The 16346-nt window shown below is 41.2% G+C and overlaps 1 long non-coding RNA gene across 1 annotated transcript; it reads left to right on the top strand.

Moving 5' to 3' along the window:
* Window positions 1-327: 327 nt before the first annotated feature.
* On the top strand, window positions 328-12609 carry LOC148109202 (uncharacterized). Its single transcript, XR_015726389.1, has 3 exons — window positions 328-572; window positions 8744-9726; window positions 10681-12609. It is a non-coding gene; the product is annotated as an uncharacterized LOC148109202 (long non-coding RNA).
* The last annotated feature ends 3737 nt before the right edge of the window (window positions 12610-16346 follow it).

The raw sequence follows: 16346 nt of genomic DNA, 5'->3' as shown, positions 1-16346 counted from the left end.
CGCTGTGAGAATTAGAAGGAAACCTTGTTTAGAATGGAGTCAGGAGGCCAGCAGGGGGAGCTCTCACACACTACCTCTCTTGGTCAATTGCGGCCCCAACAGAAAAGTTGGATACTTGTTTGGATGCTTTTTTACTATCCCCGCGGAAAGAAAAAAAAAGGCTCTCCCCTCGCCTGGCAACAGCCCGCCCAATGAGAGACCGTCACAACTCAGCCAATGAAAAGTCACTACACTTCCAACTCCCAGTTTATCCCAATGAATGTTCCGTTTAGAACAGCCTTCCCGACTTCCCACTTTCCTCTATAAAAGAGCCTTCCTCTCCTTCGTTCTCCTGACCTTCTGTGGTTTTGCTGCCTCCTGGTTGTGGGAGATTGCAATTCTCCGCTAGTCTCAAACTCGTTTTTGTTGGCAAGATAACTGACAGTTTTCTAGTTAAGGTTAACACTACTTGGTGATCTGAAGAGGGATCCAGAGGAGACCCCCAGCTCTGAGGCTGGTTCGCGAACAGGTTCCTGTACCCGCGGATCCAGCTGAGCTCCCTGCTTTCTTGCCCCGCCCCCGTGACTTAGAGGGTAAGTCTTCTCCTAGATTTCAACTTCGTTCTCTTTTGTGTTTGAGCTCCGCAGGCCTGTCACCAGGATGCCGTGAAGGCGCACACACAGGAGTTGGGTCTTCCCACAATGTCAGCTTTATTCAGTCGTAACACAAGGTTAACAGAGCTGTAAGGCAGGTTCAGGAGTCCAAACTCAGTGACATCACACTAGGCACCTAACGACTTGATACATGCCACACAAAGCAAAGCCCAATACGGAGTCACACGACAAACAAGCTCCAATAAGGGGGAAGAGTTAACGAACCGCAGGTGGAGTCAGTCCCGGAGCGGGCAGTTGAGCCATCTGTTGAGTCTGGGTCAACCCTTGGCACTTACAGCTTATGTTCAGGCAGTGGAGGCTCGGCTATCGTCAGAGACCAATCGGGCAGAGTCTTTGGCCGCAGGTGCCTTTCTGATGTGGGCAGACATGGACGAGTCAGCATTTGGAGAGTCTGACAGTTGGCTGCAGAAGTCCTCCTTTTTTAAAGGGGTCTATTCACTCTTGGGGCTTTGCAGGTCTCTTCCGGTTCTAGTGATTCTCAACTCCCAGTTCTTCCAGGTTCTCTTGCCTTTGCTGGTGATCAGGTCTGGATGCCGTAGGCCTGTGCTGGTTTCGGTGATACCTGGTCTTAGCTGCAACACCCCTGGCTGCTTATGTCAGTCACTGTTTGACAGGGGTGACTCCATCTTGCTCTCTACATTGCACCCGGTGATTCCTCATGACTACTCTGTCAGGGTCATTCAGGGATCAAGTATATCTTTAACCAGGGCAGCACGTGGTTTTATTAAGGAAAATTGAAGTCATCCAATCATGGTTCCAATCACACAAAATCAAATCAATCTCAAATCGTATGAAATGTCAACTGACATCATCAAATGAAAATCACACCAAATAAAACAAGTTCGATTGAATTCGATAAAGGTAAATCACTTTAGAGTAAAGCAAAATTAATTATTAAATCAAATATCAATCAAATCAGGTTACAAAGTCAAATCAGAATCAAAACTCAAACCCAAAGTCACATTTAATAAGAAGTCAAGTATAAAAAAGCCAACCTAAATCTGAATTTAATTAAGTCATCAACAGAGCAATCAAATCAAATGAAAATCATACTATTAAGTACAAGTAGATAGAAGCCCAAAAATACATATGGAGGCTTCAACATGGGCTCTTGTGCATACAGAAAAGAATGCAAGGGTTAATCATAGTTATTTCTGTAATTTTCCCTTCTTAAGCCTGAGGATGCATACCATTCAAATAGCATGTTTAATAAGATATGGAACATACGTAATAGCTAAAAACAGGAGAAGAATTTCCTTAATGGATTCCCTAATGTGAGTAGAGAAATAGTTCCATCCCATCTTTAAGTATTTTAAAAGGTTGTAGTCAGGCCATAAGCCAGAACAAATCACATGTTTGAAAGGTTTTGTTAGCAATTCTAGAAAGGAACATTCTTAAGCAAATTTTGTGTGTCTGTCTACTGCAGCTACGCTGGTGTTGATGAGTGCCAAGGCCATGCGAGTAGCCTGCACAGCCTGTTCAAAGTGGGTTAGCTTGTGGGTCAAGGTTTCTTGGGTTGCTTTGAGCCCTTCTAAGCTTTCATCTAAACGTTTTTCAATTCTCTCAGTTTTTACCCAAGGTAGTTCTGTTATTTAAATATGATAGGATGTTGGAATATCTTTATATGAATATTCTGAGGTAAAAGTACCCATATTGGTAACATCACTAAATATCACATTAATAGCATATAATAAATATATTAATGCACTCACTGTCCATGGTGATGGACATCCCTCATCCTCGTGTGATTAAAGCACATGACCTCCGAGAAGTTCTCAGCATAAATTATCCAGTTAAACTGTCCCATGTCTAAGAATAAATTCTCCATGGATGTTCTTGTTAAAGGATAAAGATTAGCATTAATTTCTAATTCGTGGCAGGCATGATAAATGTCATTAGACCATTGAAATATCATCTCTTTGGGTAGCAAATATCCATCAATCCGTAAGAGTGTGTGGGTTGCCAAAAGAGCTGTGTTGACGTACTTGTCAATTGTGTATGTGTCATATGCTAATAGACTTTGACCCCCTCCCAAGTCTTAACAATGAAAGTTTACATTGGCGTCTATTGTCAATACCATGATGGTCTGAAGGTGTCTCACTGAAAGGGAGACTCTGTCCGGTCCAAAGAATACATTTTGCCTGTTATAATGTTTCTGATATCATTCTATGCTCTCTCCAGTAGGTTATTGATTCTGTAGCAACAATTTTTAGATTGTTCCCTTATGTAGAAGTTTCTAAGATTGAGTACATTCTGCTGGAAGGCCTGGACCTTATGGTCAGTGTCACAGCTAAAGTCTGGTTGGTAGGCACGGTAACCATGCATAGTTGAGAAAATAGGATGTAGGGGCGCCTGGTGGCTCAGTAGTTGCGCGTCTGCCTTCGGCCCAGGGTGTGATCCCACGGTTCTGGGATCGAGCCCGGCATCGGGCTCCTTGCTCCACTGGGAGCCTGCTTCTTCCTCTCCCACTCCCCCTGCTGGTGTTCCCTCTCTTGCTGGCTGTCTCTCTGTCAAATAAATAAATAAAGTCTAAAAAAAAAAAAAAAAAAAAAAGAATGTAGTTCTCTGAACACTGGAGAGATTTTGGGACCTGAATTTCCTACTGCATTAAGTAGGGGTTCCCATGGTTTTTTAAAAATGTAAATAGCTCCTGTTTAATGGCTTGGATTTCTGTTTCTTGAATTCCAGAAATAATTTAGAGAGATGCCTATTCCTCCCAGGATTGTAGGGATATTCTAAATCTAATCGTGTCAGTGGGTGGTAAATCAGTCAATTCCTGGATGGCTACTCCCAGTTGTGCTGCATAAATCTTACATTAAGACTATATATGGAACAAGTTGAATTGTTCCTTTTGGAAGGTTATTTGAACTCTCTGTGGCATAGGCTTGTATGCAGTTCTCATAGGGTTAAGTAATATAGGTCCAAACATATTTGGTTTGAGAATTTTTGGTGTTGGGTTGGTAATGCCATGTGTGCATTATGGTTTCCAATGGAAAGTTCTCATACAGTGTGTAGTATTCCAACAACCCCTCTCAATAATACATGGGCCTGAACTATTGGGTGATACATCCCATCGGTCAAGGGTAATTCCTTTAGCTGTGTAATTTGGTATTGATGAATCAGTTCTGGTTATATTCTCATAGTTAGGGTGCTGTGCCGACCATGTGTGTTCTATCCATTGTGCATCTGATGTTGGATCAATGAAAAGACATATTTTTGCATACCTGAATCAATCTGTGTCACTAGGTCTGCATTAAAATCAATTCCTAATGTTTCCCACCATGCCCATGATCTTCCTTGTATAACTGAGGTTTTATTAACCAAAGGATAGTAAAAATATATTGAATCTAACTGTTCTAATGGACATACCAGTATGATCACTTCCTTTGTTATGTTATATAAATTGATATTAAGGTAGCATTAGAGTGTTGGCAATTGAGTTGTGTCTTATACTAGGTAGGTGTGAAAGGACCCAAAGTGGCTGGAGTCATAGGTCCAAAGCTATTAAAATTGTCTAGAGTATGATCGCAGGTAAAGACTGTATTACCCCATTTACCTCTCATGTGCTGAAACTTATTTAAGTATGATTGTATAGGTGTCATAGACAGTATTGGGAAACGTTTGGCCTTAACTACAGGGTGACCAGATTTCCCACAATTAGTTATATCAGCTGGTAGTTTGTAAGTTGTGACGTTAGCTTGCAGTAGGGGACTCCATAACAGGTAATCCCTAAAGCCATAAATATTATCTCTAGAAATATTCTACTATATAACATTGCATTCAATTTTTGATAAGCCTGGATTATATCTGAAAGTGCTATCACTGGAAGAGATGTCAGTTCTATGAGGGTGTGACACGATAATGATATATTCCATGAGGATGTCTTCAAGGATGGAGGTGTTGCGTGGCGTCCTTGTGTAACCTTTGTTTGTGTCATCGTTCCTTATTTACTATATTCTGTGTTATTGAAGTGTAACTTAAATTCAGCTACCCCATTAAAAGGGAGTTGCCCAATCATGGTATTGTTCAAGAGTTTTGATTCCGTTCCATTATGATTTGGTATGCAGAAAGTTTCAAAGACTGACTTTGAGGTTATCTTTCCTGCTCTAGTGCAATTTATCCTACCGGGTAATGCCCGTGCCCTGTAAACCAGTTTTAAAGTGTGAATTGTTCCAAATCGTTGGTTAGTTTAGGTGCTGGTTTTCTGAGTATTCTGCATAAGAGTGTCCCATCATGTGTGCTGTAAGGTTCGATTGAAAGCACTCACGAATTGGTTTTAAAGCATTGGTCTTGGGACACCTGGGTGGCTCAGTCAGTTAAGCATCTACCTTCGGCTCAGGTCATGATCCCAGGGTCCTGGGATCAAGACCCACATTGGGCTCCTTGCTCAGCGGGGAGCCTGCTTCTCCCTCTGCCTGCTTTGCTTGCTGCTCCCCCTGCTTGTGCTCTGTCCCAGTGACAAATAAATAAATTAAATCTTTAAAAAAATAAAATAAATAAATAAAATCATTGGTCTTGTAGCATTGTCCCTGTGTCAGTGTGTGGTAAAATTACCTTTAAAGCCCCTTGGGCATGCCAATGTCCAATTATGGCATAATGGTTTCATTTAATAATGTGCGTTTTTTGGTACATGTAAATCAGGTCTGGCTTGATGTTTGAAGTTGTCATCCAGCTGGGTAAGCAAGGTTGGTCCTATTTTTAATTTCCAATCTAATTCTGTAGGTGCAAATGTTCCATTTCCTCTTTTCTAAAATTCTTCAGATGTTAAGTAGGTTGATGAAGCCTTGGGGTACCAGTGCCATGTGTGGTGTCGTTGCATTGTGTATCTTTAGGTCTCACACAAAAACTGCCAAAAAATGGGAAGTCTGGAAAATCTGTTAAATAATAGTCATAATATGTAATGTTTTCATTTGTGGATATGATGTGATCCTTTGGGTATCTGGTTGGCCTTGGAACCTTGTCTAGGGGTGGGTTAAAGTATGGAAAGTGGTATAATGAGGGTTGAGTAGTAATAGTACTTTCAGGATATTCACATTTGTCTTGTTCATTAATACTAGTAGTATTTTCAGGATATTTATATTCATCATATATATCTTGTTGTCCCATACCTGGTTGGTCCCCAAATTCATACCATGTGTTGACAAAAGATTTGTGCGACTGTATTATAAGGCTAGTGCATGTGACGTCTGCACATCCTGCAGTGTGTACGGCTCTATGTTGGGTACCTATGCTTGTGTGGTGAGATAATGTAGGATGGGACTAATGTTTTTATTTTTTAATTTTTTTCTGATTTCTGAACATTTTATTTTCTTTCAAGGATATTTTCAAAATTATTTTTTAGAAGAGGGTATGTCCATCCCTTTTTGTTTCCAGTAAGAATTTTCTTTTTTTAAGCTTTATTTAAATTCCAGTTAGTTAACATAGTATAATATTAGTTTCAGGTGTACAGTTTAGTGATTCAACACTTATATGCAATACCCAGTGCTCATCACAAGTGCACCCCTTAATCCCTATCACCTATTTAACCCAGCCCCCCACCCACCTCTCCTCTAGTAGCCATCAGTTTAAGAGTCTATTTCTTGGTGTGCCCTACCTTTTTTTCTTTGCTAATTTGTTTTCTTTCTTTCTTTTTTTTTTGGCCAGGCAAACACTAATTTATTTATTTATTTCTACTATTTTATTTTATTTTATTTTATCTATTTTATTTTATTTTATTTTTTTATAATAGTATTTTTTATTATGTTAGTCACCATACAGTACATCCCTGGTTTTTGATGTAAAGTTCCATGATTCATTAGTTGCGTATAACACCCAGTGCACCATGCAATACGTGCCCTCCTTACTACCCATCACCAGCCTATCCCATTCCCCTGCCCCCCTCCCCTCTGAAGCCCTCAGTTTGTTTCTCAGAGTCCATAGTCTCTCATGCTTCATTCCCCCTTCTGATTACCCCCTCTTTCTTTATCCCTTTCTTCTCCTACCTATCTTCTTACTTCTTATGTTCCATAGATGAGAGAAACCATGTGATAATTGTCTTTCTCTGCTTGACTTATTTCACTTAGCATTATCTCCTCCAGTGCCGTCCATGTTGCAGCAAATGTTGAGAAATCGTTCTTTTTGATAGCTGAGTAATATTCCACTGTATATATGGACCACGTCTTCTTAATCCAGTCATCTGTTGAAGGGCATCTCGGCTCCTTCCATGATTTAGCTATTGTGGACAATGCTGCTATGAACATTGGGGTGCATCTGGCCCTTCTCTTCACTACGTCTGTATCTTTGGGGTAAATACCCAGTAGTGCAATGGCTGGGTCATAGGGTAGCTCAATTTTTAACTTTTTAAGGGACCTCCACACTGTTTTCCAGAGTGGCTGTACCAACTTGCATTCCCACCAACAATGTAGGAGGGATCCCCTTTCTCCCCCTCCTCTCCAACAATTGTTGTTTCTTGCCTTGTCAATTTTTGCCATTCTAACTGGCGTAAGGTGGTATCTCAGTGTGGTTTTGATTTGAATTTCCCTGACGACTAATGATTTTGAATATTTTTTCATGTGTCTGTTAGCCATTTGTATGTCTTCATTGGAAAAGTGTTTTGTTTCTTAAATTCCACATATGAGGGGCGCCTGGGTGGCTCAGTCGTTAAGCGTCTGCCTTTGGCTCAGGGCGTGATCCCAGGGTCCTGGGATCGAGCCCTGCATTGAGCTCTCTGCTCCACTGGGAAACCTGCTTCTTCCTCTCCCACTCCCCCTTCTTGTGTTCCCTCCCTTGCTGGCTGTCTCTCTCTCTGTCAAATAAATAAATAAAATCTTTAAAAAAAAAATTCCACATATGAGTGAAATCATATGGTATTTGTCTTTCTCTGACTGGCTTATTTTGCTTAGCATAATACTCTCTAGCTCCATCCATGTGCTTGCAGAAGGCAAGATTTCATTCTTTTTTATGACTCAGTAGTATTTCATTATATGTGTGTGTGTGTGTATTGTGTGTATGTATACATTTTATATATATGTATATATATATATACATTATATGTAAATAATGTATATATAGTGGTGTGTATATATGATATATAATACAGAAATATAATGTATAAATTATACATAATATATATGGTGTGCATGTAATATATAAATTACTATATATATGTGTGTATGTATATATATATGTTATATAATATTATATACACACACCACATCTTCTTTATCCATTCATCAGTTGATGGACACGGGCTGTTTCCATAATTTGACTATTGTAGATAATGCTGCTTATAAACATGGGGGTGTTCAATTAGTATTTTTGTATTCTTTGGGTAAATACCTAGTAGAGAAATTGCTGGATCATAGGGTAGCTCTACTTTTAACTTTTTGAGGAACCTCCATCCTGCACCAGCTTGCATCCCCACCAACAGTGCAGGAGGGTTCCCCTTTCCTCACATCCTCGCCAACATCTGTTGTTTCTTGTGTTGTTGATTGTAGCCGTTCTGACAGGTGTGAGGTGATATTGTAGTACAAACGAAAAGAAAATGGGAGAAGATATTCGCAAATGACTTCTCTGAGGAAGGATTAGTATCTAAAATATATAAGGAACTTATAAAACTCAACACCCCTCCAAAAATGGTACTAATGTTTTCTTAATTTAATGGATGTGGTTAATTCCATGTTTTTGCTTAAAATTTTCTTGTTTATAATGTGAGTAGTATATTGGTTTGAGACATTAAAGGCTACATTGAATGAGCATAATTTTGTCTGCAATTATCTAGCGTGTGATTTGTTTTTTATGTGGCTTGGTAAAGGTGTGCAGTTTGTAAGCTGGAGTGAAAATTTTGTTGATAAACCTTAATGTCATTGGTATAAGTGCACAAGCATCTTGGGCCTGGGTGGCTCAGTCAGTTAAGCGTCTGCCTTCAGCTCAGGTCATGATCCCAGGATCCTGGGATTGAGTCCCACATCAGGCTCCCTGCTCCACAGGGGAGCCTGCTTCTCCCTCTGTCTCTGACTTTCTCTCTCTCTCTCTCTCTTCCTCTCTCTCTCATGAATAAATCTTTCAAAAAAGTGTCTTTTTTAAAGATTTTTTTTTTATTTATTTAACAGAGAGAGACAGCAGCCAGAGAGGGAACACAAGCAGGGGAAGTGGGAGAGGAAGAAGGAGGCTCCTAGCGGAAGAGCCTGACGTGGGGCTCGATCCCAGAACGCCGGGATCACGCCCTGAGCCGAAGGCAGACGCTTAATGACTGCACCACCCAGGCGCCCCCAAAAAAGTGTCTTAAAGCTGCCTTTTGAGCTTCAGTAGAATTAAGCATGTGAGTGATCAATTTTTTTTAAGAATTTACTTATTTGAGAGAGGGAGAGAACAAGCAGAAGGAGGGGCAGAAGGAGAGGGACAAACAGACTCCCTGCTGAGCAGGGAGCCTGATGTGGGGCTTGATCCTAGGTCCCTGAGATCATGACCTGAACCAAAGGCAGATACTTAATTGACTGAGCCACTGGGTGCCACATAAGTGATCAGTTTTGAGAAAGGGGTAATATTATTGGATAAGATACAGCCTGGTATGTGTTCAGGCAATCCTGGTATGGTTGGGGCATAATTTGAAAAATTGAATTTAAGTATGGGCTGGTTTTGTGGTGTAGGGAAGTTTACCTGGTATTCAGGGGCTAAAGTGTTAGTGGTATCTCTCATACTCGTTGGGATATTAACCATACCTATGATTACAATGCAGAGGACTGGCCACCAAATCTTGACAGTCACTTGGTAAGATGGGTATGTTTGCAGACAGAACGATGTCCTCCATTATTTCTCTGATCAGTCATTGTATATGTTGACAATAATAGTATGGTAAAAGCCAACAAATATCAATGAAGTCATCTGTGTATGTGACCTCCACTAGTGCTTGTAAAGTTCCTAGTGCAGCTGCTAGTTCCGTTAAGAAAAGTCATTAAAATAAGGATTGCCTCATAGGAGTCAGTGCATCTCGGTGCTCAAAACAGTCCCATGTACCTGCAGTAACCAGCCATCATCATCTGACACGCCTTCAAGAAGTCTAAGAGATCTTTCCCGGGCTGCTTCCAGCAACGAGGTAATTTCCCAGTCATCTCCCCGTGTGATTTGTGCCAAGTCTAGATCATTGTCAGGAGATTCTGAGAAGTGTGGTATAGTAGAGTCCGGTATTTGGTGCTTCACTCTTAGGCCTCTAATGTGAAAAATCTTATTTTAATACTGTGATAATTAGGCACATAGTGTAGTTAGCTAAGTTTCTGCACAGTGATTGGGTCCTGTTACCACTGTGGCAATTTCTGCAATAGCAATAAATGAACTATCTGGTTAATTTCGTAGGACAAAAATCAGGAGAATATTGGTAATTATAAGGAGTATTTTTCCCAGTAGCGTTGTTGGCAGGAAACTAGATGGACACTGTGTGTTCGTATCCTATTGATGGTGTGATTGAATATGCCTGTGTTTCACTTGTCTTATAACGACAAGCAGACAGGTGGCCACTGCACCAGTGAGCAGGGGCATAAGGATTGGATACGGTATATAACAATTTGCTAACCTTTAGTGTGAAGAATATTGTATTTTACATGTTTTTGCTGTGCTCGTGTAATATAATGTGCATCTGAGCGTGCTGGCTATTAGCCAAAGTAAAACACAGTAGGCGTAGTATGATCCTAGCTGGTATGTAATTCTCTTCCAGTTATTCTTGAAGTATGCCCATGGGGAAAAGATCCTGGATTTTTTAAAGTTTTAGCTGTCCTCCAGCCCCTGTGGTCTAAGAAGTCTTCCCATGTTCATGAGCAACAATATTCTGTCATGTCAAACTGAACTGTCCCTCGGTTTTGTTGTTACCTTACATGGAAGTTCGGGTATGTCTCCTGGTGCCTTTTTCCTATATCTGGGGCAGAAGCGTTTAACATATGAGGACTATCTTTTTGTAATCTGTCTCTTTGATTTGGCATCAAGCAAGCCACGCCCAGCACCTGTTGGAAACTGCCTGTCAATTGTAATTGTCTTTTTCATAATCCATTAAATCTAGCTATGGGTCCCGCAGCTGGAGGTTACAAGCTAGATGGCAAGTCTATTGTAAGTCTCACGGATCTGAGCTGAAGCAGCCGTGAGGTGAGTTCCCTGGGCGCTTTCTACTACTGTTGGTGCCCCAAGCAAGAAGCTCTTGCTTGCTGTTGCATGGGCTGAGGGGCTAGATGCAGCCAGAGCTGTCCCCAATCTCAATATTTGTCTATCGTGATGGTGGCATACTTCTGTTGATTTGACAGTCCTCTGAAATCTATTTGTGTTAGAAAACAAAATGTGGTAGATTTGTATGTGGCTGTTGGTGTAGTTTGCCTGCAGTTGTCTATCAGCTGTTTACATCTCTGTAATGCTCTTTTAAGGGAACCTTGAGATTTCTTTCTGCGAACCACTTGTCTAAGGCATATGCTCCTGTGTGATCTCTCTGCGTATGTATTACCATAATTGTGGACGGAGTTAGTCGTACTTGCTGTTTCCTTATTTATGTGATATTGGTCTCTTCTCTTTCTAGTTTTAATGGTGGTACTCTAGGTAACTTATGTTAGTTTCAGGGGTACAATATTGTGATTCAACACCTCCATACAACACCCGGTGCTCATCATAACAGGTGCACCCGTTATGCACCTGTTATCCCCATCACCTATTTCACCCTTCCCCCCCACCGCCCCTCTGGTAACTACCAGGTTGTTCTCTATTGTTAAGAGTCTATTTCTTTGTTTGCCTCTCTCTTTTTTTCCCCTTTGCTTATTTGTTTTGTTTCTTAGATTCCACATAGAGTGAAATCATATGGTATTTGTCATTCTCTGACTGACTTATTTTGCTTAGCATAACACTCTCTAGCTCCATCCATGTCCTTGCAAATGGCAAGGTTTCATTCTTTTTGATGGCTGAGTAATATTCCATTTTAGATATATACCACATCTTCTTTATCCACTCATCTGTCGCTGGGCTTTTTCCATATTTTGGCTGTTGTGGACATTGCTGCTATTAACATTGGGGTGCATGTGCCCCTTTGAATCACTGTTTTTTTATCCTTTGGATAAATACCTAGTGGTACAATTGCTGGGTCATAGGGTAGCTCTATTTTCAACTTTTTGAGGAACCTCCATACTGTTTTCCAGAGTGGCTATACCAGCTCGCATTCCCACCAACAGTTAAGAGGGTTCCCCTTTCTCTGCATCCTCGCCAACATCTGTTTCCTGAGTTGTTCACTTTAACCATTCCAACCGGTGTGAGGTGGTATCTCATTGTGGTTTTGGTTTGTATTTCCCTGATACCGAACGATGTGGAGCATTTTTTCATGTGTCTGTTGGCCATTTGTATGCATTGTTTGGAAAAATGTCTTCTGCACATTCATGTCTTCTACACATTTCTTGACTGGATTTCTTGTTTTTTTGGGTGTTGGGTTTGATAAGTTCTTTACAGATTTTGGATACTAGCCCTTTATCTGATATGTCCTTTGTGAATATCTTCTCCCACTCAGTTGGTTGCCTTTTAGTTCTGCCGATTGTTTCCTTTGCTGTGCAAAAGCTTCTTACCCTGATGAAGTCCCAGTGGTTCATTTTTGCTTTTGTTTCCCTTGCCTCTGGAGACGTGTCTAGCAAGGAGTTGCTGTGGCCAAGGTCAAAGAGGTTGCTGCCTGTGTTCTTCTCTAGGATTTTGATGGATTCTTGTCTCACATTTAGGTCTTTTATCCATTTTGAATTTTTTGTGTGTATGGTGTAAGGAAATGGTCCAGTTTCAGTCTTCTGCATGTGGCTGTCCAGTTTTCCCAACACCATTTGTTGAAGAGACTGTCTTTTTCCCATTGAATATTCTTTCCTGCTTTGTTGAAGATTAGTTGACCATAGAGTTGAGGGTCCATTTCTGGGCTCTCTATTCTGTTCCATTGATCCATATATCTGTGTTTGTGCCCGTACCGTACTGTCTTGATGATTACAGCTTTGTTTTTTTTTTTTAAAGATTTTATTTATTTATTTGACAGAGATAGAGACAGCCAGCGAGAGAGGGAACACAAGCAGGGGGAGTGGGAGAGGAAGAAGCAGGCTCATAGCGGAGGAGCCTGATGTGGGGCTCGATCCCAGAACACCGGGATCACGTCCTGAGCCGAAGGCAGATGCTTTAACCGCTGTGCCACCCAGGCGCCCCTGATTACAGCTTTGTAATATAACTTGAAGTCTGGAATTGTGATGCCTTCAGCTTTGGTTTTCATTTTCTTTTCTTTTCTTTTTTTTTTTTTTTTAAAGATTTTATTTATTTATGTGACAGAGAGACAGCCAGCGAGAGAGGGAACACAGCAGGCAAGTGAGAGAGGAAGAAGCAGGCTCCTAGCCGAGGAGCCCGATGTGGGACTCGATCCCGGAACGCCGGGATCACGCCCTGAGCCGAAGGCAGACGCTTTAACGACTGCGCTACCCAGGCGCCCCTGGTTTTCATTTTCAACATTACTTTGGCTATTCGGAGCCTGTTCTGGTTCCATACAGATTTTAGGATTGTTTGTTCCAGCTCTGTGAAAAATGCTGGTGGTATTTAGATAGGGATAGCATTGAATGTGTAGATTGCTTTGAGTAGCCTACGTCCATTAGGTTTTAATACTAGTGTTATGGGACTATTAAAACTAGATGACATCCCTGGAATGAGTATGCCCTGTTTTAATAATTCCATTATCTTTTCTGTGATTTCCTTATATTCCCTTTAAATGGGTATTGTTTAGTAAATGATCCCCTCTTGGGGTCTTGAAAGTTCTATGGATCTATTTTCATTTGTGCTAAGCGCGCCTTCTTATTTTTCATTTCTTTTTAATGGCATCTCTTCTTCATATAACTTGGGAATCAGATTCATTCCTATAATGTTTTCCAGGGGCAGGGCATTCACAAAGGTGTGTTTTATGGCTTCTCCATCATACATTAGCACTTCTGTTTCTATGGGTATTCCTTACTTTTCCTCCCAATCCTCCAGTGTTTATAGTTTTTCTTTTATTGGGTCTTTCTCTCTTTAATGATGATATTTGGGGTCCTGTATCTACTAAAAATGTATTTGTTATTTCTTTCCCTATTCTTAATGCTCATTGTAGGAATGGCCTGTTCCTGCTGTTCCATCTCAGAGTTCTCTAGTTTTTTTGTAAAAAAAAAAAAAAAAAGTTTTGGTAAAGTCCCCCTTTTCCTTTTGTCAGTAATTCTGCTTCTCTCTTGGTGGTTTATTTATTTTTTTTAAGATTTATTTATTTGAGAGAAAGAGTGAGATCATGAGCAGGGAGGGAGAGGTAGAGGGAGAAGCAGACTCCCCAGTGCAGGACTCAATCCCAGGACCCAGGCATCATGACCTGAGCCAAAGGCAGATGCTTAACCGACTGAGCCACCCAGGCGCCCTCTCTTGGTGGTTTAAATGAGACGTTTCTTTTCTCTCCTCTTCTGTCCCGATTTCTATATGCATTTCTGTTAACTTTCTCATTTCTTTGTTTCCTGTTTCTATATTGATTTCTGTTTCCTGTGCTTCCTTGTTGATATTTTCCTTGATTTCTTCCTGGATATCCTTGGTTATACTCTCTATTCCCTCTTCGTTGATTATTTTGATAATTCTGTGTTCTATGTCTATCACATGGTCTGTTTGTTCCCAGACACCTGCGCACTAGTGTTAAATGTAAACTTCTGGTGTGGTCTGTCTCTCTCAGGGGATGATTGCATGTATGTTCATTTGTATGAGCAATGCCTGAAGGTGTCATTGAGGGTTTGTGTATATTCTCACATCTCTTACAATCCTCATCCGGTGGATTTGGGGCTTTCTGGGCCATAAATGTTATCTTATGTGTTCCTGGTAGCTCAACCGACAATCTAAATATATCTATTACATCTTGCATGTTGTGGCATCCTGCTGATGCGTTCATAAGTGAAATTTTTTAATTTCCTGGGGCTCCCAACGGCAGAGCTCTTTTGATCTCATCAGTGACAGGCACCTCAGATGGTGTTGTGAACCTTCCCTGAATGTTATATCATTGCCAGAAGAGCCAATTTCAGCAATGTAACCAAGCCTGTTCTAGATCAGTCCAATTTATCTCCAAATTTGATGGAATGTAGATAGAGGAGTTCACTCCTTTCCACACTAAGGCAATCCAGTCCCAATGGGATAGAATCTTCGTGATGTATTTCACTGTTACTTCCATGATTGCATGGTTTAATGAGGGGCTTTCCACTAAAGAAGATACCTGATGCATTTCTGTCCCTGATAGTGCTATAATCGCCACCCCCTCCCCAGGATTATCAGTCTCCTGGGTGCTCAGGTTGGGGGTCCTGTCGTCCCAAGGTTGGCGCATCCTTTAAACTGAAATTATTCATTGATTTGGCCTTCCTTATCACTCTGTTAGCTGGCTCTTTGCCCCTTTGTTGGTCCTGGTCCTGCTGCAAGATGGTTTTCATCAGTGAGACAGGACCCTCTGCTGTGGGCACTCAGAACACGTAGAGTTTTAAGTTTTTAGGATCCTTCGGATTTATGATTACATCTCCTAGAGTCCTGTTTGTGAGTTGCTTTCTGACTTCCAGCTCCATGGGGTACCCTGGGTCTTCTTCTCAAAGTAATGATGTCTGGCCTCTTTGCCCTCTCCGCCTTCTTTTTAAAGTGTCAGACGTGGAAGAGTCGGCATCTGGAGAGTCTGACAGTTGGCTGCAAAAGTCTTCCCCCTTTAAAGGGGTTTAATCAGTCTTGGGGCTTTGCAGACTTTGACAGGGGTGACTCCATCTTGCTCTCTATAAGACCTTATTTGGGATCTGTTTTAAGCTCTTGTTTTTGCGTTTTTTCTCTGAGAATACTCATTTGGCCTTTGGGCCAACTTCCTTTAGGAATCAGACTGTTCCTAACGGAACTGTGCTGCTACATGGTCTGATTCCTTGTAGGACCAGGCTGTTCCTGTTGAAACTGTGCTGTTTAGGAATTTGTCTCTTTACTCTAGAGAAAAACCTCTGACCGATGGCATCCCAGTGTATGCCTTGAGGGCATTCGCCCCCTTGGGACACTGGCTTGTTTTATGTTTAAAAACTATGGTCCCTCCTCCTGCATATTTATAACTAAGTGGACTGACTTATTTTTTATAATATTTTTTTATTATGTTATGTTAGTCACCATACAGTATATCCTTAGTTTTTGATGTAGTGTTCCATGATTCATTATTTTGCATATAACACCAGTGCACCATGCAATACGTGCCCTCCTTAATACCCATCACTGGCCTATCCCAGTCCCCCACCCCCCTCCCCTCTGAAGCCCTCAGTTTGTTTCCCAGAGTCCATAGTCTCTTGTGGTTCATTCCCCCTCTGTTTACCCCCCCTTCATTCTTTCCTTCCTTCTCCTACCGATCTCCCTGCTATTTCTTATGTTCCATAAATGAGTGAAACCATATGATAATTGTCTTTCTCTGCTTGACTTATTTCACTTAGCATAATCTCCTCCAGTCGCGTCCATGTTGCTGCAAATGTTGGGTAATCGTTCTTTCTGATGGCTGAGTAATATTCCATTGTATATATGGACCACATCTTCTTAATCCAGTCATCTGTTGAAGGGCATCTCGGCTCCTTCCACAGTTTAGCTATTGTGGACAATGCTGCTATGAACATTGGGGTGCATATGGCCCTTCTCTTTACTACATCTGTATCTTTGGGGTAAATACCCAGTAGTGCAATTGCT

The sequence above is a fragment of the Ursus americanus genome, chromosome 12 (genome assembly GCF_024610735.1).
Source record: "Ursus americanus isolate L20-20 chromosome 12, mUrsAme1.1.p, whole genome shotgun sequence".
Lineage (NCBI taxonomy): Eukaryota > Metazoa > Chordata > Mammalia > Carnivora > Ursidae > Ursus > Ursus americanus.
This window is presented reverse-complemented; position numbering and strand designations above follow the sequence as displayed.